We start from the raw sequence: 25,737 nt of genomic DNA, 5'->3' as shown, positions 1-25,737 counted from the left end.
ATCGTATCTTTTAATAATTAATTCAATACCCGTAATGATTATTTATTAATAAAGAACACAATTTTATAATTTTCTAGCTAAAAATTAATATTTGAAAAACGAGACGAGACCGAGATTTCTCGACGAGATATATATCATGTCTCGATCTCGGTTGCTCAAGTCTCGTCTCGGTCTCGGTACCGAGACCGAGACCGAGATTTGTCTCATTTCTCGTGCAGCACTAGTCGAAAGCTCGGCAAAATAAATTTTACTCGACTGAAATGGCAATTATTTTTTCATCCTATTGAAACTATGAATCAGTCACTAAAAAGAATGAACAACAATTATTGTATATACGAGGTGTGTTCAAAAAGTAACGGGAATTTTCGTTTTTTGAAAAAAATATTTATTTATTCATCTACACTAATATTGTCGCCTTCAAAGTAGTCCCCTTCGCATACAATACACTTGTGCCAGCGCTTTTTCCAATCCTCGAAACACTTCTGAAACTCGATCTTTGTGATAGCTTTCAGCTCTTTCAGCGATTCGCTTTTAATGTCATCTATGCTTGTAAAACGACGGCCTTTTAATGTTCTCTTTATGTTTGGAAATAGAAAAAAGTCACATGGAGCCATGTCTGGCGAATATGGTGGCTGGGGCATCGTTAAAGTTTTGTTTTTGGCCAAAAATTCACGAACAAGCAATGAAGTGTGAGCAGGTGCATTATCGTGGTGCAAAATCCATGAATTGTTTTGCCACAAATCCGGGCGTTTTTTTCGGATTGCTTCACGCAAACGGCGTTGAACTTGTAGGTAGTACTCCTTATTGATTGTTTGACCTTGTGACAAGAATTCATGATGCACTATGCCATTAAAATCGAAGAACACAGTGAGCATAACCTTCACATTCGACCGCACTTGTCGAGCCTTTTTCGGTCTTGGCGATCCAGAATGCCTCCACTGGGACGATTGAGCCTTAGTTTCGACATCATATCCGTAAACCCATGTTTCGTCACCTGTTATAACACGTTTCAGTAGATCCGCATCGTTGTCGACTTCATTGAGTGACTCTTGAGCAACTTCCATTCTCCGCTGTTTTTGTTCGAAATTCAACAATTTTGGAACAAATTTTGCTGCCACACGTTTCATACCCAAAACATCCGAAAAAATTTCATGGCATGAGCCAATTGATATGGCAACATCATCAGCGACTTCTCTGATTGTGATTCGGCGATCGTTCATAACCATTTCTTTCACTTTTTTCACGTTTTCATCGGTTGTTGATGTGCTTGGACGTCCAGGTCGTTCGTCATCTTCAACGTTTTCGCGGCCATCTTGGAAACGCTTATACCACTCGTAAATCCTTGTTTTACTCATAGCAGACTCACCATATGCCTTTATTAACATTTCACACACTTTATTACACTTTATTTCATTTTTTACGCAAAATTTAATACAAATTCTTTGATCCATTTTTTTTAACAAACAAAAATCGCCAAGCTCGAAAAACACGTCTAACCTTAACGGCTGCCACTTAAGAAGTAAACAATGAATATTACTGAAAATTTTATCGTACTTCAGGGGCATGTGTACCAACATAATAAAAAAAAAAATTTACAATCAGACTCTCCAAACCCGCGAAATTTAAAAATTCCCGTTACTTTTTGAACACACCTCGTATTTATACAGATTGTAAATCACAAAATAAATTAAAAAAGAAAAGAAATTGAATAGAAACAATTCATCTTAATGAATGATTAGATTTTAAATTTTCAATTTGATAATATCTTTTTCTTTGTGAAAGATATGGAATTGTTAATGCAGGAAGGTGGAATTATGGAGGATACGATGAACCCTTCTGGGTCACTAAAAATTCTTCAGTAAGCAAATGAGTTCCTGTATATTGATTCGAAAATGGAGTGACAATTTGAAAAGATCTATTCATAACTAGAAATTCATTGATCAAAGGAAAGATGAATTTTTAAATTCATTAATTTCAAAATGATGGATGACCAAAAATTAGGAAATTGAAATTGTGGTGGTTTTTAACCACGTTTGTGTCACACATTGGCCATTGTCCAAGAAGCGCTGCAGTCAGAAATTCCAACAAAATAACCAAACAACGAACTAGAATGAATCATATACAGTTCTTTTCTCAATGTTTTTTGTTATAAATCATGCGTGTATATTTAGTTAAAGGGGAACATATTGTGAGTTGTATGGAACAGTATGTTGCTGCTCTCGGACCATTCTGACAGCCTTAACAATAACTTATAGTGAGAGAGAGAGACAGCCGGAGCGAGCATGCAACGAGCAACCACAATGACAATACCAACGTTCACAGACACTCGCTTTGTTTTGTTTATTCGACAAATCACATCAAACAATGTGTAGAACATTGTAGCCTCCGCTCTTCCGTCAAGAAATGCTGGCCCCCTCTTCTTTTTTTGTCCTTCAATGGTGAAAAACACTTTGAAAAAGACTTTATTTTTGTTCAATTAGTTGTGAATGGTAGAGAAGTCTAGGATAAACTCAGATGTAGTTTATAGGAGTTAAGACTGTTATCAGCTGACAGTACGACGGAAAAGAGGATTGCCGGCTTCAAGATTAAATTGTTTAGGAAGGTGCAATACTAGGAGAAGAATTCGGACACCTTGAACCTCAAATATTAATGTTCTGTAAAATTAGAACAGAGGAAACGAAATAAAATTGACTGGGAGTTTTGTCCCTGGATAAAATAAATTTCCTTGTTTGATCTCCCACAAAAATTTGATTTGCCTATAATGTGCGGGGCCTTTTGGAGCTGATTAAGGGAGTTTACATGATAAGAAGCGAATTCCTCAACTTTCAAGATCGGAGTTTGAAGACAATTTTGTTTAGAACTTTTTGAGAATTAGCAATGATCGGAAGTGGATTTTGTAGGAACACCGGAAACGGTGGAGTTCCCGAGCTGATTGCCGTCAACGCTAAGGAAATTCTTGGCCTGATGGAAACGGCTGTGGATGGAATCAGCTGGTCCCGGATCCGCCAGTTGGTTCAGGTGTTGTGTGGACATGCGAATTTAGCGTAACATATTTTCAAATGTGGCCTCACCCAGTCGCCAATTTGCGCTGGCTGTGGTGAGGCCAATGAGATCTGTGCGGCACTCTGTAGAGGAGTGTACCGTTTATTCTAAAACTAGATTCTTCGGGAGGTTAAATGTTTCCCTCCCAGAGATTGTGGCATCTGGTAATCTTTACGAACTCTCTAGGTTTATTCAGAGCACTAGGACTAGGCAATTGAGTCGCCATGCTCCCTAGTGTCCTGCAACTACTTTATTAGTTTACTGGCAATGTTTGGCCAGTTTGTTGGTCTTGAAGCCCTAGTGTCTCTTATGAGGTGAGGGGAGAGGGAACAATGGACATTTTGGATTGCTTGTGTTCCTTCCGCCTTGTGGCGGTTCCTCCTCTTTGACACAATCTAATCTAACTCTGGATATTTGATCTAAGTTTTAAAAGGAAATATATTTGGCCCGAGAAATGGAGAAAAATTTTATAATTGAATTTATGTCTCCCAATTTAAATGGCAACAATGCACATTCAGCCCGACCGTATGATATAAATCGAATTTGATAGCTTCTCGTTATTTCGGAGATTTCCTTAGTACTTTTTGTACAATATTTCGTATCATTTGCAAGTCTTGAGATTCTCAGATTCTGTTATCACCGAATTATAAAATATGAGGAGGCTTTGCCCCCTCTACCCTTAGGCAATCTCTTTTAACTTTTGCCACTTCCATCAATTTTGACTAAACTTTGATCTATGTCCATGGACCCTTGTATTATATGATCCATAACTAATTTTACATCCAGGTTTGGTCTAATTGTAGCCCTAAGTTCCTTCCCCCACTTGGTGGAACCGCCCTTTAATACAATCTAAGAAGATCGTGAGAGTCTTCGCAATATTTTCAAACATCACAAATAACTGCTATTTACATTGACTGCGAAAAATTACACAGAATATTAATCAAAATAAATAATAACAAAAAATAATTAATGCTAAATTGCTTTAAGTAAATTGATTTCGTGCCAATCAAAGTTCCAAACAGCCTCACAACTTATTGCTTAGCATGAATAAATTTCTGTTCAATTTGACTGGTTCTACTCCTATCCTTTCTTCTAACGATTCACGTTTTAAGTTTAGTTCTTTAAAAAAAAAAAAAAATGTACCTAAGGCAATATTGACAGAAACAAATCACTTTTAGAGCATGAAAGATTATCTGTCCAATGTTTACCCATGGATAGTCTATAATATTTATTTTTCTAGTTTGTTTAGCTGTGTGTAAGTTAGTTGCATTACTTAGGAAATAATATTGCAGTTATTTATTTACTAAATAAGTAACGAACGGCCCTCCTAGTAAATTAGGTAGCATACCAGTGTTAATAAGTTTTAACATTGCGTTTTAGAAACTGTGGATATGTAGTTAGTTGATTTGCATAATGCGGGGGCATTTCCTTTAAAATAAATAGTATAAAATAAATGCATGGCTCTAAGTGATGGGCAAACTACAGCCCGCGGGCCAACACCGCGTCCGTCGCATATTTTATAATAACAATTACAAAATAAGAATTACACTTCATATTATTTGTGAACAGCTTCATTCAATGATGGAACTTAGAAAAAGCTGTGCTCAGAAATAGATTGACGAATGAACCACCACAGTTCACTTTTAACCTCTTTGCGCTATTAATTAATCAGCAAAAATGTGTGCCCATCCCACTAGGGAAAAAAAAGCAAAATATGCTATCAATATAGCATTGACTACTTGGTAACGGTGTAACGATTTCTCCCATAACTTCAAGCGTTGATTTCTCTATACCGGGAAATTCTCGAGAAATGCCATACTTTATTATTATTTGGTCCATTTTTCCACACCCAAACAGTTCCATCTTCTTCGTCTGATTTTTCCCGAAATGAACAAACAATATCGCTAGATTCACTACCAGTCTCCTCATCCTCGCTTTCTTTTTGAGAGTGGTCGAATAATATCCACTACCTTCACTATCATTATCCCATTTTAGGGATCTGAATAAGGATAATACTTACTAAAAATAACAATGAAACTATAGTTTATACTGACCAGGTTTTAATTTATTATACCGTTATAAATCTAATATGTACGACTAAATAAAAAAGACAGTTCTGTGTAATTGCACTAATTTCACGATTTGAATGACGGTTTTTAGTTAAGAGTTAAGTACAGTATTACCAACACGAAAAATAATAAAATGTAGCAAGTAGCACACAGTATCTCAGAAAATTTAGTAGACTTGCGATGCACGTTATTTTCAGTATAGGAGAAAATTATCAAAGACGTACCAAAATTGCACGCCAAAATAGCACAAGAGGTTAAGAAAAGCAGATTTTTCTAGAGAAAACCCAATTTTAGAAAATTTTCCTAGATCGTAAGGACTTTTCTTAAACCAGTAAATACAATAAAATAAAATAAAAAGTAGGCAGTTGGTTCAATGAAAATCTAATTTCAAAAAGAAAAACCACTGGACTTAATTTAACACTCTCCAGCGTGAATATCAAGTCTTAACAAGCTGCTGAAGAGATTCTACCAAAAAAGAAAAGAACTGCAAGAACTTCTGAAGACGTCTAAGTAGGTAATTTAATAAGTTAAACATGTTCAAAGTATATAACTTAAAAAAATATATATATAAAAGGCAATTATTTAATAAGAAGTGTGATTAAATTGTAACCGACCAATAGAAAAAAAGAGAATAATCTGTAAGCAGCTTTACTAAAACATGCAGCACATACAAACTGCAAAAGAACTGCATGTTATTCAATAGCTTGTGCATTCCCCAACCACCCCCTCAGCACCGCCAGTAATACTTCTTTATCTCTTTGTACAGTAATTTATTTTGTAACCTAACCTTTACTAATATGCAGATATAAAAAAACCATGGACTTTAGAAATCCTTTAATCCAATTAAGTAGGTACAAAATAAGGGGAAAAAAATCCTATATCTATATGTATGTGTTATGGGAGCAGAAAAACTGAAGCTGTTCTTACAAGAAAGATTTTTACAAGGAGAAAAAAAGGAGGCCTTCTGTCTGGTAGATATTGGCTCGGTACAAAGCGGCATAAACCCTTCTCATGACCGGCTGAATTGGCTAAGACTCCTATCTTGGCAAGAAGCGATCTAATGTACCATAAGATCATTTCTTTCTGTTCTTCTATGGACTTTTTTTTTTTTTTTTACTCTGGTCTTTTTTATCTATCAGCTCTGTTTCACTCTAATATATTCTTCGATGGTTAACAATACGCCGGTGACATTTTATTTTACAGAAATAGAATTGTAGAATGGGTGTTGGTGATGTTCTTTGCTTTTAGAGACTGGTTTCTCACTGAGAAAGCGATTTTATTTTTTTTATCTTTTATTTATTTTTTTTCTCATTTTCCTCCTTTATAATCAGTTTCTCTTTTATTGCTCATCGGACAGGAAATATTTTTGCTTTTATTCTCAGTTAAATAATTTTTTTTTTTTTTGAAAAATTCTAAGGGGGCACTGCTGGTCTCCTGACAGTTACAAGCAACAATGTCTTATTTCTGGGCAGTGAGCTGTACAGAAGCTCTAAAAAAAAGAAGAAAAAAGAAAATCTAAAGGCCAGCAGCAGCTGGATTCGAACCCCTGGGTCCCCGCGATGGAGTCCCGTATTCGCTAATCACGGAGCTAATCGCCTACTATTAGGTAAACACTATTTAAATACAAAAAAAAAAAAATATTCTGTATTATTCTTGGTTTTTGAAATTTGTCCGAAATATGGCAGTCTGAGCTAGGATTGGACACCCTGACACGAATTAATTGGAGAAACAACGAAGATTAAAGTGCAATTAAGAGTGATGGGTTCCTTGTTCAAAAAACTGAAATAAATGAACACTATTTCTTTGTAACTCTCGCTGCCAACGAACCTGCAACACGAATCTGACTTTGACAACTCTTTTCCATACATGCAACGAACACCAACAGAAACAAATGGAACATATTAGAAATGATACACATTAAACTACAAAAACACCTCCATCAACTTTAGGACAGACTCGAACAACCTTTCAAATTTCTACAACAAACAGTCATAGCTGTTCATTATTTTTGGTTGTCAGTTCAGTCGTGATAAATTTATTCTGCCCAGCTTTTCGACCTAGTGACTACATCTTCAGGGCTAGTTTACAAAGTAATATCTGTCCTAGGTCCCTAAGTTGAAAGCTCGGCATTTATTTTTTCAACCTATTCAAACATTAACTTAACAATTTCTCACCAAATACCTGAGGTATCTCCAGCCCTATTGTTTGCACCCCTTCCCTTACCTCTTTATAAACCCGCTTTTCCATGAATCCTCAACAGTTATGATGATGTAGCTTAACGTTAAACTCCTCAAATTTCATAATTTAAGTCATTTCCAAATATTATTTTTTTAAGAAATTGCCATCCTATTATTACTATTTCTAGACATTTTAAATTTTCAATCTTTATTCTAAATTTTTTTAGATATTTATTTATTAACTCAGTTTTTATTTAAATTAATGTATCATACCTTTCGTACAGACCCTGAAGAAGGTAATAAATTTACCGAAATGTCGGTGTGAAAAAAGAAATTTGTTTAAAATGATATTATATATTAAATACTGGCCGCAACTCAATGTCTTCCTTTGGATAATCTAATACCAACTATCGGAAACCAAAACCATCAATAAATAATTTTTAAAAAAATAAAGTAATAAGAATAATCCCAATTAGCGGCCAGTAGAGACTTGGGCTAAATTTTTAATGATGTCGTGTTAGCCGAACAACAAGATTCTTTCAAGATTACAAGAGACCAAGAGAGAATCGAATAACTACGCTATAGTATTGCCAGAGTTCTTTCTATTTAATGCATTCCACTCTGTTGAGAAGACAATAGCCTGCTGGCACGGGGCAGAGTCTCGAGTCTACCTTGTCTATATATACATAGCCTCCTACGACATCTGTATACTGGCCATTCTTAACGACTATGTTTTATATACCAATTGTTCTAAAACAGGTGTATTTCTTATTTTTGTGTTTCGTTAAAAAAGTCTGTCACACATACACAAAATCCTTGCCTTGTTCTTTCCTTTTCATCTTTGTTATCAATTCTATTCTTCAGTGAACAGTTTGTTGCTTAAAAAATAAAAAGTTTTATGAACAAATAAAAATTTGCTATACATTTGAGAAAGCGAAATGTTTTATTCTGGTAATCTGTAAAAGAGTGTTACCAAATTTCTAGAGGCCAGCTTTTTTTGTACAGTAAGTTCTTTAGCGTCTATGATCTTAGTGGATACACTATAATTTCTGTTGCGCTTTCTGCAGCTGTAAGCTAGTAAGATTGCTCAAAAAGAAACCACTCCAATGCGTGGAACGGTCAATTGTAATACCCACCAGTTAGAACAACTCCTTGAATCGAGTTTAGAGCTCTAGAACTCTTGGAATTCCTTTGCAATACCAATTCTTCGAACTGACACTTGCAGTGCAGTTTCCTCTTCATTCTGACAGGTTATCCTCTGCCAGGACCATGCATATGTTTCTTAAATGCTTGATGGTAAGTAAATAACTGAAAGACTTTCCGTTGATTAAATCCTTACGCTTCTAGCTAGCTAAGGACTATTTGGGAAAGAGAAAAAGCTTGGCCGGTCTACAGATCCTTGTTATGAAGCTTTGAAAAGCACCAAAGATCAGAGTAAGGAAGCGCAGTAATCAGGCGCTTCTTTAGAATGTCAGCGCCAAGTGTACAACAAATTTAATGAGAAGGAAAAGCCATTCATGTTAATTCTGTTTTAGGATACTTCCTTTTTTCAATAAATCACTTCCGTTCTGTAGAGAAGAAATAAGAGACTACTAAATTCAGCGAACTGAAGGAGGTATTTACCGCATTTTATTCTTGACTTCACACATTTTTGCGAAACGTTGAGCTATTTATTTCTACAATATACTCGTATAGGATGAACCAGTAAGTATTGTCCATAGGCCTACTGTGTGTAGTACATCTAAAGTGGAGTTCAATGACGTATTGACCAACTTCATATTTTCCCCTGGTCTTGAGTGACGTCACTTTAATTTTTTTTTCTAAAATCATTAATTTTTTCCAATAAAAATGTTATTACTCAGAAAGTTTTAGTCCGAATTCGATTCTGATGACACGGTTAGAAAGACAGATAAATTTTCTAAAAATTGACATCATTTTGAAGCATAAGTTATTCTGCAAACAGCCTCAATCTTCCTCCGAATGCTGGAAAAATAAAAGAAATCGAAATTTTTAATTAAACTCATTAGGCCTTTACGTGATCATTATCCGACCTAGGTGCTGGCATTTTTTATAAAAGTTTCCTTGTTTAATGGGCTTTCAAACGGTATATCATTTTCCAGGATGCCTTGTATCTTCGTATGAGAAATTACGTTTGTTTGGCAAGAAAACGTGTTCACGAGCACTCAACAGTGTCAGTTTATCACGTTGTTTAATTCATTGAAAACTCTTTTAGATGGACCAGTAGTCAATTTTTAAAGTAGGCTGTCTTAAAATAAATGTGAGTAAAGTAAGTGTAATGAGTTTTCTTGAAAATTTCGATTACTTTTACTTTTCCAGCATCCGGAGGAAGATTGAGGCTGTTTGGAGAATAATTTATGCTTTGAAATGGTATCAAGAAAATTTATCTGTCTTTCTAACCGTGACATCAGAATCTAATTCGGACTAAAACTTTCTAAGTAATAACATTTTTATTGGAAAAAAGTAATGATTTTAGAAAAAAAATTAAAGTGACGTCACTAAAGAACAGTTGAAAATATGAAGTTGGTCAATACGTCATTGAACTCCACTTTAGATGTACTACACACAGTAGGCCTATGGACAATACTTAATGGTTCACCCAGTATAGGCGAAAAGCGGTATCCATTTCTATATTTTTAAGCCATCTTAAACCATTAACCGCTCTCTAAGATTAGAACTACTCTTGTTTATTATGGGGTTGAATAAACCCGCCTTTTATTACAGTTTATTGTTGTTATTATTGCAAACTAGCAGAGTGTCGCGCGTTTTCCCTCATCAGAGCTTATCAGAGAAAAATTGGTAAATGAGTTATATTTTTACAAACCAGAGAATTTCCCAAAGAATACCAAACTTGCATTATATTTAAACATAAGCGGATCCTTTATATATACGAGTATATACATATATGAATGCATTTCTAAACAATTGCCCTCAACATTCATGTAACTTTGTTTAAACATTTTTATCAAAGAATGTGAAAATGAAATGAGATTTTAAATATCAAATCGATTTCTAAATATTGAATTTATTGCAGTAACCTTTCCCTATGTATTTATAACCAAGTATTAGGGAAAAGAATGTAAATAATTTGAAGCATCATGTCGATTTATGTGCATTTGAGAGGTAAATAGTAGATTTAAAAGATTTACATTTCATTAATATTGGTAGAAGTGTCTTTATTTTTGCCGCCGGTCGTTTATTAATTCAATAGCAGATAATTATTTCTGTTATAATTAACTTTTAAGGCTTCACATATTTCTTCAATTACATACTCTCTCTTCTCTTTGTATCGCCTTTTTTACGTCCATTACTGGAGAGTTCTCTTTTTAAAATACGTCTATAATTAATTAATCTAAGAGAATGTTTGAACTGACCGATGTCTAGTTAATTATTTTATTTGCTTCTCAAGGTTTATAAGTAAAGTAACCGCTTGGAGGAGAGGGAAACGTACGTCATAGATCTATACAATTCAAATTCCTATATCAGAAAATTCTGTTGCGTGCCAAACGTTCAAATATTTGGTTCAGCGTATCCATAGAGGCAACTCCAATCCACAGCACCCCCAAAATCACAGCTTCCTTCCAAATAATGGGATTTACCCAAGTCTGTTCACTATTAGAGCGACGGGTCATTTTTGGCCGCTTTATTCTAGGAGGGATATGTTACCAACAATATCTGCCCCCAAAAATTGTTAAGTTGAAATCTTAGAGCACAAATCTATACAGTTATATATAAAAAAATATTATTTGTAACACAGCTATTGTTCTGTATAAGTTTATAATGGAGAGGTTTCCTGATTTTTAAAAAGTGATAGTGTAAAACTAGATGGTAAAAGGAACACATCCCTATACTTGTAAAACCGGAATTAAGGAGAGCTTTTAACTTAGGCGACGGCCATGATGCGGAAATATTTTTGGAGTGAGTGATTCCTTCCTCTGTCCGAATGTGATGGATCCAGATCTATGGCCACAAAACATCTAGCTGAAAGTCCGACTCAGTAAAATTATAACCGGCGTACAGTTTCACTGGTCCAGCACAATGTGACCAGGAAAGAAGGGAAATCGGCTACACCCTGCAAGGTAATTAACCTAGAGCAGTGATGGCGAACCTATGACCCGCGAATCAGACACTGACCCGCACAAGCATTTTCACTGACCCACAATTGCTAGGCAACCATTTGTTTGTTTGATTTAGATTTTCTAATTGTGTGGATAAATTTATATTCTATCTGTATTTTTTTCAATCACGCATTGACACAAAAGCAATAAATGCTATCTATAACCTTTAGTTTGATTATTACAGTTCTAAAACGCAAATGACGACAAATGCTTTTGTAGTATTTGAAATAAAGCAAAAGTGTTTACAAAATATCAAATGAAATGTGTAATTTTACTCATATTTTGTTTGTTAAAAAAAGACAATCCAAAGCAAATAACCATATTTAGATTTTTTTTCAGATAAAACACACTTTTGTTCAGGTTTTGTTCAGTTATGTTTGTAAAAAGAGACTTCCATAGCACTTGTTTCGCCCCGTTTTACCAGTTAAGCCAACTGAAATTTAAAGATGTTTAGTTTTGAAAATATTCAGTTTAAAATTTTTAAACTTAACTCTTGTGCAAATGGGCATTAGTGACCCTAACTAAAAAAAAAAAATGTACAAAATTTGATCCACGTCTCAAGAAGGTTCGCCATTCCTGACCTGAAGCTTCTTGCAGATTATAACAAGAAGTGGTGGAGAAAATGGTCCTCTCCTAATCCTGTTTGGCACTGCGTTTGACGGGATTGGAGATCGCACAATGAAAAAGTACCAAAAGAAAGACCCTAGTTTTTGTAAAGTGGTACAGGTCTTCGAAACTAGATTTCCAGGGAGGTTGTACATGTTGACTTGCAGTGCCTTGGGGGAAACCGGACTCTCTTCATGTTCAAATCTAAGTCAGCACGTAACCCGCACATATAATTTGATAAGCTTGTCTAGTGCATAAAACCACTTATGAGAAAAATATTTTCAAATTTATATAAAAGGAAGCATAAAAAAAGGGGAAACGTGAAGATGGTCGAGACAGAACTATAGTGAAACTATAGCAAAACGTTCACGTAAAACTGTAGTTTCACTTGATACAGTAAACTGACCATTTCAGACGTGGTACCATTAATCAGAGTACATGACAGTCAAATGGCACAATAGAGAGAAATCTAGGGCGCCCCACCTTCGGAAATCTTTTTAAAGTGATTTTACCCCAAAAAAGTCACAGTAAAGAAATGTTTATCTTTTTTATATGAGCTCCTGATTTTTATTTCTTAAACGGGAAGCACTTACTGCACCTAAAAAAAATTGATAAAGCAGCCCGAGTTGCTCCCACAATGAACATATCAAGGCCTCTCGGCTATCAAATATGATTTAAGATGGTTGAAGTCCGTCCACCGTCCGATGAACTCAAAGAAAAGAAGAATGTAAATTTAGGTAATTGCAGGTCTTAGGATCTCCTAAGTAGCACCTGCTACCTAAACGTAGAACTTTAACTACTTAAATAAAACTGAAATAACTGATTTTTTTTTTATGTTTATCTCGTTATTTACAATCTGTATTATACATATATACAATAAGTAAATAAGAATATAAGGGGTAAATGAACGCGTGAGAGGCAGGAAAAGAGAAATAACCCAGCAGTAGCACTCTCTACAGGATATTAATGATATTTAGGTCTTCAGACTGCAAGGAAGTCGCAGGGCCATCGGCGATTCTGTCGGCTAGGATTGTTAGGGATGTCAGAGAAGGCGAGAGACTATACTAGAGGATTGGAGCAAGTGGAGAGAGCAGTATGGAACTTTTGATATTTAGTCTTCGCGAATTGGTGTACGAATGGAATGTTGAGTTCGGTGTGAAGATTTAAGTTAGTCACATAGAAAGGTGCGTCAGCTATCTGTCGGAGGAGTTTCGACTGAAATGTTTGTACTGTCCGATCGGCGATTCTGTCGGCTAGGATTGTTAGGGATGTCAGAGAAGGCGAGAGACTATACTAGAGGATTGGAGCAAGTGGAGAGAGCAGTATGGAACTTTTGATATTTAGTCTTCGCGAATTGGTGTACGAATGGAATGTTGAGTTCGGTGTGAAGATTTAAGTTAGTCACATAGAAAGGTGCGTCAGCTATCTGTCGGAGGAGTTTCGACTGAAATGTTTGTACTGTCCGTATGTTGTAGGTTTGGCTCAAGAACCCCACAGCTCTGGTCCGTAAGTCCACATAAATAACTGAATAAGTTTAATTAGTTTAGATCAGACATGAGTTTTTCACGAAGTCCAACTAAGCGACCCATGTTGTACTTCTACAAGGCGCAGATAATCCTGCTTTCTCAGTGAGAACGAACAGCTTGGTCTGCTGGCCAATTCCAGCAGATTCTGCTGGAAGAGCTTCAAGACTTCAGAAATATGACGGTCACCGTGAGAGGGATCGTTGAGATCTTACTTTTAAGAGGGGCAATGAACTGGTTGGTTATTATGCTCTGCACCTTGTTCCTTTTGATACCCTAACTAGACTAAATTCAGATCTAACGTTGAGCCTACATTGAGATATCAGGTATTCTAAAACGCCAAACCTAGACCCAGCTGGCATTTCGTGACACCACCTCGTCAAGGAAAAAAAGGTGAAAACTTGGACACTAAAGAGGTTGCCATTTTCAGTCAGTATAAGTAACAGTACTCCGGAAGTGTCTTAATTGTTGTAGTCATTTTTGACGAAAGAACGGTCGCCATTATATTCTCCGGAAGTATTTTCGGTCCATATGAAAAATGTATACCGAATTTGACTTCAAATGTGACTATATCTGTTCCTGTAAGAAGACTGACAATATTAGTTGTTTTAAGATTGTGATTATTAAGCAGATTTTACTAGATTAAGACGAAACAATTAAAATATCCGTCTGTCTGTGAGTGTATATTTATACCAGTAATGGTAAAGAAGGTAGCAGGTTGATGATGAACGTGATCAGCTGGCCTGGAAGTGGGGAATAGTTGTAAGGCCGAGGACCCTGTCGGCGAGAAAGAAGACACAACCAGATAAAGCAGCCCGAGTTGCTCCCACAATGAACACATCAAGGCCTCTCGGCTATCAAATATGATTTAAGATGGTTGAAGTCCCTCCGCCGTCCGATGAACTCTAATGTATCTCTTTTCTTTAAATATACATTCCTTCCGTTACCGCTGCTGCTATATGTCCCAGTCTTTATATTCCTCAGCCTTCCATTCTCTCTTCTTCTTCTTCTTCTTATAGAATTTCTTTTTTGTCATTTTTCATCTTTTTACTGGACAGTATATAGTGTACCGTTAATACCTTCTTCTTTTTCTTTGTTATTCACTACAATTATTTTTACGGATTTCAAAAAAGTATCTTTACAATTTACCCGAAACTTCACAAAATAAACAGCCTTCTAGATCCAAAGAAGACATATGTACGGAGATATCCTAATTTGAAGACACTACCACCTTCACCTCAATCCTTAGGAACGAAACACTTTCATAGTGTAATGAAACACAAAACCTTTCTATTAATAACGTATTATTTTTTTAGGAATCTTGAGTTTTGATCGGTTTATAAATTTAAAAAACGTTTCGAACTATTTCAGTGCATCTTTTAGAGCTACTTAACGACAACCAGAGATTTAGGTGTTGAATTTCCTCTGGACCTTTTATCGCCTCCCAGTGGGCTTCCAGCGCCCACAAGATGGCGTTATCGTCCACTTTGAGGAAGGTTGCTCTAGAACAAGGAGGAAACTACAAGGCGCAGATAATCCTGCTTTCTCAGTGAGAACGAACAGCTTGGTCTGCTGGCCAATTCCAGCAGATTCTACTGGAAGAACTTCAAGACTTCAGAAATATGACGGTCGCTTATGACCATAGCAATCGATGCATCGGAAAAGAAGTTGTAAAAGGAAGTCGTAAAAGTGATTACAACAGATTTATTGAAAATCCTAATTTTTTGTTTAAAATTTATACATTTTTGAATGGATTTATTAGCGAATTACGCATTAGATAGAGATTGGATTACTAAAGGATATTTAAAAATGGATGACTGGCTCAGTCTCCATCTATTACAAATGAAACTTAGGTTCTTTTTATGGAGTCTATTAGCAATGTCTATTAACCTAATTTCACTGTAAAATTACTAACACTAAAGTAATAAAAACTGTCGCCAACCATACCCACCCAACCGACCTCTCCCAGCCTCACCAAATGTCCCTCCTCACTAATGGGGATGACCAACTGGGAGAGAACTCTGTTTAGAAAGACGACACCATACCCGCCACACCCAGAAATGTTATGTTTACTGTAAACACTTGGGTCACATGGTCCTCTATAACAAGTCCCCTACACTTAGTACGGCGCTGTCGTTGGGGAGACGACTGACTTCTTCATTCTGAATTGCTATTGAGAGAGAGGGATGGTGAGGGGACGCTAGTGGAACTACTCCAAACATTCGTAGTATGGAAACACACTACTTCATCACCACTTCTGTTTTTACCAACTTATCTGCCACATGTCTTAATGCAATATCTTTTAATTTTTTTGTTTTTTTGAAAAAACATTCTCAAGGGGAGTATACCGTTTGGTTTTTACTATTTACAATATATATTTCACGATTTAGGTAGATAGATAGATAAAAATTTCATTTAATAAGTGAAAATATATACATATACACATTGCAGTGCCAGTAAGAAGTACTACAACCTCCAGCAGACATAAGTTACAGAAATTGTACAAACAAATGAAAGTATATAATAAGGGAAAAGCAAATGACAAACCCTCAGCTAATAAGAAAGATTTCAATTCAGGGAGTCCTTAACTCTCCTGTGACTGTGCACCGTGTCCATGCTATAGTACCCTATTTGTTTGCATAGGTGGTTGTGACTTGATTCACACTTACTGAAGAAACCAGTAGCGAGGTACTTGATGTAGTGTTCTACATAGTCCATGTTGGTGTTAGAGTGTAAGTCTATAATGCTGTCTGTAGCGGGTGGAAGTTGTCACAAGCCTGAGGAATTTATTTTGTATGATCTGCAGCGAGGCGATATTGGATCGACATGTCAGACTCCACGAGGGACAAGCATAAAGCAAGGTAGGCCTAACCACTACCTTGTACAGGAGGAGTTTATTCTCTTAGGGACAGTTTAGAGTCTCTGCAGAACAGCGGTTATGGTACTGGAATGGCTGCCTTGCCTTTTTTTGACTCTGGTCCTTTATGTGGGGGGTAAAGGTCAGCCCGCGAACCTGTAATACCTCCAAGATACTTGATAGTGGCAGCCCACGGCACAATCCGTCCGTTGTGGGACACGTTGATACAAGATCGGCCTGCGCTAAGTTTTAGGTAAATTTATGGGTTTTGATTACGAGAAGAACAAGATGACCGTTTACTGGATAAATTTAAAATTAAGAAATTTAATGGAAAATTTTATGAACACTGATTGCCTTAAAAGTTCAACTTATAATTTGATTTAAAAAAAAAAAAAAAAAAACCTCAGAAGTTATTGGCGCCCGAAGGTTTTTCCAGCGCACTACCGGCTTCCGGACAGCATTCTCTATTTACACACAACACTGTCCAACACCGGACAGTGAGCTGTAAGAAAGCAGCTGGATTCGAACCCGGGATCACTGCGTCGGAATCCAGTACGCTAACCGCATAGCTGATCCCTTATAATTTGATTGTTAAACACAATAAATTCACCTCCTAACGAATCTTTTGATAGAGCTTTTGAGAATAATTATCAAAATTAGATTAAATCAGATTAAATTAGGGTGGCCTCAAGCCCTGCGCCACTGAGACCCCTTTGGATCTATTGTGGCTCCCCGGCTTTAGAGCTCACCCTCCAGACCCGTCCGCTTAATCAGACTCTTAATTCTGGAGAGTGGCTCCTGGGTAAAGCTCTCAGGCATTGGTTTTTCCTCCCCGAGAAGTAACATCCTTAGCCAATTATCCAAATTAAATTGCAATCCAATAATGCACATTGCAATTTTTTTTTTCCAGGTCTATATTAAGAAATCTACAGTCTGCATAAATAAATAAAATTTAAGGACAGCAAGGCGTGGAAAACAGGAGGAAACTATCCCCCAATGGTAGCCCCTCTACACGAACCAATGACACTGGTTAGTCCCGAAGGAGAATTCGGAAGAGGCCACCTGGACAGTTCAGTAGGCGTAGTGGATGGTCAGGAATGTTAGGAGAGGTGATTGTCTCTGTATGAAACTACTGGAACAGTAAGAGAGATTGATATGGTGTTCAATATGCAATATTAACCAGAAAATTTAAGTGCAATCCCCGCCCAACACTGTTAGTTTAAATAATATGTTAATAGTAAGTTAGAAATACTGGTGAGAATTGCAGCAAGAAAAAGTTAGGTGCAAGTTCAAGCTTTGGGTGACGTTTTCTCATCAGATTCACAACTTGTTTTTACGCTGACGTTTTACGTGCAGTTATTTTGTAAAATTATTATTACAGTAATAAATTTATAAGATCAAATGTAATTTATCTTTCAGAATGGTTAATACTTAAGCGAACAAAACCAACACATGAAAAATAAAAAATTCTTTACAGGGATTAATTTAATTAATAGGTGAACTAAAAGTAAGAAACCAATTATTCTTAAAATGGATTTTCCAGAATTTGGAGTTTGGTACGGCATTTAGTACTGTTATTTATAAGATTTACTTTAAAGGAGAATGAAGAAGTACAAAAAAAGAGACTGGCTAAAGTAAATAAACTGTGGGCTAGAAAAGAAAAAGGAGAATCAGTAAGCGCAATTAGAATGATGGACAGCTCAAAAAGTGACGGCGATGATTTCAAAAAGGCCGCCGAACATGTCTTCTACGTCATCTACCACCACCAGAGAAAGGAAATTCCTTTCTATGTTCCGGTCAATTTGTAAGGTAGATTAAGTTGTTAACGGATCGCTTTGTACAAACACAAATCTAATTAAATGTTTTATTTGTTCTATAGTTTGTCTGGTGTTGTTCGTACGTAAAATGAAAGTAACTAATCTTGCTTGTTTAGTTTTGCCCTATATTAATATTTCACCGAATGTAAAAAAATTGAGCAATTTTACACTAAAAGAATTTATAATTTTAGGCAAGTGGACAAATTTCGCGAGATATCAATCTCTAAATAAACCCTCTTCGTGAACAAGAAGGAATCTGCCCTCTCTTTCTATAAAGAAAAATGTAAATTCCAAAAAGTTTGTAGATACAAAAGGGTACTGTCGAAAACAAAAAGAAAAACACCTAGAAATTTTTTTTTTTCTTAACAAAAATTGTAATGACCAAAAACTGTTGGATTCTGTAAAGTTTTTGTTAAAGATCTCCCAAACAAGCGACAACAGCCGGTGGTTCAAGGTGAACAACTTAATGGACATGGCCTGTAAAGTTAGTAGATCATAAATCACTTAGTGTTCCGGACTGTATATATACATGTATATAGCTAACCGTTCTGTCCGTGCATGGTATCTGAATGTTGGGAATTACTGGAAGATTCTCTGATGTACCATTCTCTCTCTATGTTCTGGAATAAGGTCTCCCAGTCTCCGAACACTCTGGTCATTATACTGTCCTGACTTTTCAGAAACTAGAACTATGATCTACTATGCAAATAGATCGCTTTTCCAGATAATTGTTGATAATTTTGATGCTTACTCCATGCAATAGTCACGAAATTACAGTAGAATTTTTAGACTTTATGAAAATGGAGAAATTAATGGATTTTGTTCTGATTAATTAATTTTTCTTCTTCTAACTGCAAAAATGAAAAGTAGGACGCACAATTACTGAGGTAAGTTTTCTGAACTGCCCTCATTTTTTAAAAAAAAGAAATATAAATTCGAATTCAAAAATGAATACATTAATCACAATCAATTCTATTCTTCATTCTTGCTTTAAGAATTTCAGATCAACTTCTGGAATTTCAAAAGAGAAATATAGATCGATTTCAAAAGAATTGTTTAGAAGACAATGAATGGGATTGGAGTAGAATTCGTTTTAAAATTGTCGGAAGCTTATCAAAAAGTTTGCTGAAAACAAACTGTACAAAAAAAAAGTAAAGAAAAAGATGAAAAGGACCGAAGAATTTAGGGAGGTGGGAATTTTAAACCTGTGAGTGGATACACGAAGATCAGATATGGCGGCAAAGTGGGTCTCGGACTTTCATCTCTCCTCTAAAACTGGCAAGATCGGAGATTTCAGTCTCATTGTGGCATAAGAAGAGAACAAAAAGTATGTGAGATTACTGAATAAAATAGCTGGTGAGAAACAAGAAAATTTTAGGCCCCCCCCTAAAGGGGCTACAATAGACCAAATCTGGATGTAAAGCTAGTTATGGATCATATTATACAAGGGCCCCATGAACATTGATCATAGTTCAGGCAAGAGTGCTTGAAAGCTAAAAATTGATTGAAGTGGGGAAAGTTAAAAGAGATAGCCGAAGGGTAGAGGGGCAAAGCCCCCCCCCATTATTTATAATTTCAGAGATACAGTATCTGAGAATCTAAGACATGCAAATGATATGAAATATTTTTTTTTTTTTTTTTTTTTTTTTTTTTAGGGGCGGTCCCCGAGCGCTAGCTCATACCCGAAATGATATGAAATATTGTATAAAAGTTACTCAGGAAATCTCCGAAATAACGAAAAGCAATTAAATTCTATTTATATCACCCAATCGGGCTGATTGTAGCCATTTAAATTGGGAGACATAAATTCAATTAAAATAATTTTCTCCATTTCTCGGACGAAATATATTTCCTTTCAAAACTTAGATCAAATATCCAGAGTTAGATTAGATTGTGACAACGAGCGGTTCCTCCGCAAGGTACGCTAAATTCGCATGTCCACTCAACCACCTGAACCAACTGGCGCATCCGGGACCTGCTGAAACCAAAGACCGTTTTATGAGGCAGGCCAAGAATCTTCAACGGGATCTCCACCGAAACGGTTTTGAATGTTCCTTCAAAATCCACTACTTCACCACTGTTCTACAACGTCGATAGGATACAGGGATAGTGGGCTGAGGAGTCATTGTAATCAACGCAGTTCCTTCCTTTGCTGTTTCATCAGCAAGATCGTAACTCAATATCCCAGAGTGACCAGCAAATATCCAGAATTAGTTCTTAAACTATTTTAAATACCTCAAGAGCGACAAGTCTTTGATGACCGTCCTTGAGACAACAGAAACATTTCTTGTTGTTCAAGACTAAATGCAAACACTAACAAAATGGCTACCCTAATACAAAACAATTCAAAAAAAGAATCAAGGCTAAATAGGTTATGCACCCAAGGATCAGAAGCCTACATCGCAAATATCAGAGTAAATAATCATTAAAGTATCCAATTGATTGCTGAAAAATAGGACTATTTGCTTATTCCTGATGATTTTGCCTTATTTTTTTAAGTTAGTGTGTAGAAAATCAGGGTATACAATAAAATAGGGGTATTTTGGGTGGGAGGAGGAGGAGGAGAAGGCAAGTCCATGATGTTCATTACTCAGTGTCGGGACCATTGTACCGCCCAGTTGTGAATCTTTCTTAGTGGAAGTGCATGGTATATCTGTAATCACATAAAGACAGACACAGACAGCGATACCAGAGAATACATTCACTATTCAAATGTACCAAAACAAAAGGAACTGGCCCTCAGGGCTTACCAAACAGTACTCATAGAATATCTTCTTGAACTTCAACCAACAAAAAAAGAAAACACTACCTATCTTTAGCAGAGCCTCAAGCATTGAGATGTCATTGATTTCAAAGATGAACTCCCACTATCCTATTGGTGATATGGTGGTAACCTAACTCATTTCTACATTTGTATCTTATGATTGTGTGTGTGCCTGTGTTTGTGTGAAGATATTAACTATTGTAATTGTTTTCCAAGATCCTTTTGTCGGTAGATCTGTTTTTTATAATGAGAAATGGAGATAGATTTAATTACTGCATATAATACCAATGATATATCAATCTAGTATGGCTATGTATATTTGGATTCTTTTATTTATACATAATTCTCTGCGCGTGTTAAAGCTAAATAACAACTCACCGATCATCTACTTGTATCTCTAAATTGAATGTATTACATAAGTTCAAAATGGTTGACGTTAAGAAGCACCCTTTTTAAAAATTATTGAAAACTAAAGTAAAAGATTGGTTTACTGACAATCATGCATTCTTACCTTAAGCTGCAGAATACTTGAAGTTGAAGTTTTGACACCTGAAATCAGATGATGGTCTTTTTAAAATAAAGTATCTCTCAGGTTGGAAAATAGTGGGATTTATTTTAAAAGTGAGCAAAGCGTGTTTCTTTTAACATCAAGTGTGGCGGCATCTTGAATAAGGGTATGAACTGTTTCTCTCAATACTTTAATAATAAGCGCAATTAAAGATATGTTAATTGAGTTTAGAATATTTGCGTTGACTTGAGCTTAAGCTGTGTAAAACTTATTGCCGTAAGTGGCCAGTTAGACAAAATCGCTATTAATTCATTAATCGTCGTTCTCGCTCTTCGTTCAGCCCTGTCAAGAAGAACTCGCTTCTAGAAGAATGGTTTGAAAAGTGGCTATCCGACTTCCAGTTTAGTATAATCGCTTTACCTCCTTGAACTAATAGGAAACCTCGGACTATACATTAACCAACGTTTAACATGGAATACTTCAGTACATCTTAAACAACACTAACTACCTAAATTACAAGACTAATTGGAAGAGCATCAAAATTGATATTACACAACAAAGTATTCGTAAATATAACGCCTTACTGTAATCCGAGTAGAACTGTGGGTTTCAGCCACAGCACACCAACAACTATCATCGACTCCAGATACTGCAGTCATAAATTCTGCCTTATAACTAACTAATTCTCCATACTGGAGTCTCTAAAACCAAACTATTCACTCCGATCTAAGAATGCCCAGAGTTCGAAACTGAATCACTGTTACAAGAAAATTTCACTTTCCACACAATCTTAACCATCGACTGAGACCGACTGATTTGCTTGGCGTTACAATAATTGAAAAATCAAAACAAAATCAAGTTCATGAAATTTTATTAAATGTTGCTACTTCTTTCATCTTCACGAATGAACAGATACTTCAATAATAGAACTAGAAATGCAACAAAGTGCATTCTCAGCAGCACAGCGGGCAAGATCAAACGGCCAATAAGTAACAATGTGGTGGTAAGTGAAGTCAACTGTGAACAAAATCATCTCCAGTAGCTATGTACACCGCGCGCCATTTGAAGACCAGTTTCACTGGCCACCATAAATATGATTGCAATCCATTTCCAATCACTTCTTCCATTTCTGGACAATCTACTAGCCAGGCCATCAAACTATACATTATGACGTAAAGAATACAATGCACACTTAAAATTTCTAAAATACATACGTCAGTCTTCATAAAATTTTCAATTATGCCCAAACAAAGAGTTTTGTTTTCTGTTCTTGGGTTTAAAATACCACCATTTGTATTATTCCTGGCTTGAAGATAATATCTTTATTTTTCTAAAAGGTATGCTATTCTTCAAAATTACCCACTTATTTATTGATTAATAAACAAGAACCTAACCAAGTTTAAGAAAGAGAAGTTTTCCACAAAATGGAGAATTAGAAAATGAAGCCGGAAGGAAGGCATCTCTTAAGAGGAAGCAAAAACGCAGTTTAGGAGTTGACCAAATGTCACCGCCTTCTAAAAAAGGATGGTAAAAAGAAGGTAAAACAAGGATGTTCTCGCATTGGAACAGTTGCAACATGTTTTCTTCCGACATATGCGTCTCATATTGACCACAATATGTTCTAGTTAATGAATTGTAATTTTTCACTTGTTTGCACTAATATTAAATGCACGTTTTTCACATTGTGAACTAATTTACAAACGATATTAGCGGAGGTTATTTTACAATCAACAGTTGTGTTGTGTGATACAGTGTTCTTTTTTTAAATAGGTGTTTAACAGTAATCACCAATTATTTGATATTAAATCCATTCTTATCAAATATTAATCAAGTTCTATTCGATAATAACGTTCCCATTGGTGGGACTTGTTATTAAAGAATATCGTTATTTTGAATGCAATAACACTACAAAGCATTACCAATTTTATTACAGAGTTCTCGTTGTAGAGAACACTGCCCATCACTGGACAATGAGCGCTGTTAGTAGCTCCTGTACGAAAAGGAAATGTAAAAGCCGATATTTCAATTTAGTACCTGTTGAGCTAATTCATTCCCCTAGCATTATTATTTGTTTTGAAACTATAGAACTATCTACAAATTATAAGTTAAATGAAATTAAACATAGTTTCCAAATTAGTAAATAGAATTTTATCAAATTGGAAGACAGATGGGCTGAAAAATAGTTATATTTTGGACTTGACGAGTTTTTATCGAAAATCCTATGCACCATCCTTAACGCTCCTTTCTAAGTAAGCAATCACACTATCCACACTGACCTAAAAATCCCTTTTATCCTTGACCTAGCCAAAGCCCCCGTTACAACCAAATTTCATTCCCAAACTATCCGAACACTTCAATCCGTTCATACGCAACCTGTATCATACTACTCTCACCTCGAATCCTCGCCGAAGATTAAAGTGTAGCGATCTCCTGATCGCATGATAAAAAAAAGGGCATCCTTCAAATTCACTTAAACAGCGTCCTGTGTTAGTAAAAACTCATGATGGTTATCAGTTGGATGGCCTCATTCAAATCTTTCCAGCCATCTTTATATTTAATCCGATTTACTTGTTGCCAATGGGCAGTTGCAAATTAGAGTTAAAAAAAAAGAAAAGAAAGAGTTTTTGATCTATAATAGATCCCTCAAGTTGCATTAATTATTCATGATTACATTATTTTTACAAAAAACCGTTTTACTGTACATTGACACTTTAAATAATGCACATGCATACTAAGTGACGTTCCTCATTCAGTCAGCAAGTGCATGTGAGATAGATGGAATCGAATACTCTACTCGAAACTGATCAAACAAGCTCTGATGAGATTGAAACCGGTCAGGGATGCAGTAAACATGCGAGCTACACTTGGACAAATTTATTAACCAGCAATACGGGAACTAACCACATTTTTAGGGACCTAAATACATTTTCACAGGTTACTGTGTGGTAGATTTTGTTCAGGTTGGCCAATTCAACTAATTTTCTTGATATAACTGAAATACTGTGAGGCAAATGATGATGCCTAGTTCCTGCAATTATCGGAAAACTGCTACACGAAATGGGCGTAAATAAGAGCAGGTAAATACGAGGGTCGTTTGAAAAGTCCGTGCAAAAATAAAAACTACTTAATTTTTTGGGGTGAACCTTTTTTATTTTTCAACATAGTCCCCTTTTAGGCTTATACACTTCGTCCAACGCTGCTCTAGTTTGTTGATCCCTTCCGAATAATAGGATTTGTCCAAGTCTGAAAAATAGCCATTCGTTTCTGCAATCACCTCCTCGTTTGAATAAAATCTTTTTCCCTCCAGCCATTTCTTCATATTGGGGAACAAATAGTAGTCCGAGGGAGCCAAGTCTGGAGAATAGGAGGGATGTGAAACGAGTTGGAACCCTATTTCCATTAATTTTGCGACCACAACTGCTGAGGTGTGAGCTGGTGCGTTGTCGTGATGGAAAAGGACTTTTTTGTGGGCCAATCGTGGGCGTTTTTCTTGCAGCTCGGTTTTCAAACGGTCCAATAATGATGAATAATATGCACCTGTAATACTCGTAGTTTTACCCTTTTCCAGATAGTCGATGAGGATTATTCCTTGCGAATCCCAAAAGACAGTCGCCATAATCTTTCCGGCCGAAGGAACGGTCTTCGCCTTTTTTGGCGCAGATTCCCCCTTGGTAACCCATTGTTTAGATTGTTCTTTTGTCTCAGGAGTGTAGTGATGTATCCATGTTTCATCCACAGTGACGAAACGACGCTTAAAGTCCTGCGGATTCTTCTGGAACAGCTGCAAACCGTCATTGCAACACATCACACGATTTCGTTTTTGGTCAAGCGTGAGCAATCGCGGCACCCATCTTGCGGATAGCTTTGTCATGTCCAAATGTTGATGCAAAATATTATGTACCCGTTCATTCGAGATGCCCACAGCACTAGCAATCTCACGCACCTTCACTCTTCTGTCATCCATCACCATATCATGGATTTTATCAATGATTTCTGGAGTAGTAACCTCAACAGGGCGTCCTGAACGTTCAGCGTCACTTGTGCCCATATGGCCACTCCGAAAATTTTGAAACCACTTATAAACTGTTCTAATCGAAGGTGCAGAGACACCATAATGTTTATCAAGCTTCTCTTTAGTCTCCTGAGGCGTTTTGCCTTTCATAAAGTAGTGTTTAATCAACACACGAAATTCTTTTTCGTCCATTTTTTGAAAATCACTCGACTTCCTCAATTCAAAC

At 36.2% G+C, this 25,737-nt stretch overlaps 1 protein-coding gene across 1 annotated transcript in view; it reads right to left on the bottom strand.

Moving 5' to 3' along the window:
* The window catches only part of ci (transcriptional activator cubitus interruptus), a 230,985-nt gene that overhangs the window by 144,302 nt on the left and 60,946 nt on the right, over positions 1-25,737 (bottom strand). The window contains exon 2 of the mRNA XM_074115814.1: positions 21,503-21,540. The gene's annotated coding sequence lies outside the window, so the exon portion shown is untranslated. The remainder of the gene's footprint in view (positions 1-21,502; positions 21,541-25,737) is intronic.

This window comes from Rhodnius prolixus, unplaced genomic scaffold, assembly GCF_049639745.1.
Source record: "Rhodnius prolixus isolate KJV_2025 unplaced genomic scaffold, Rpr scaffold_13, whole genome shotgun sequence".
Lineage (NCBI taxonomy): Eukaryota > Metazoa > Arthropoda > Insecta > Hemiptera > Reduviidae > Rhodnius > Rhodnius prolixus.
Note: the sequence above shows the minus strand (reverse complement) of the source record. Positions and strands in the feature narration are given on the sequence as shown.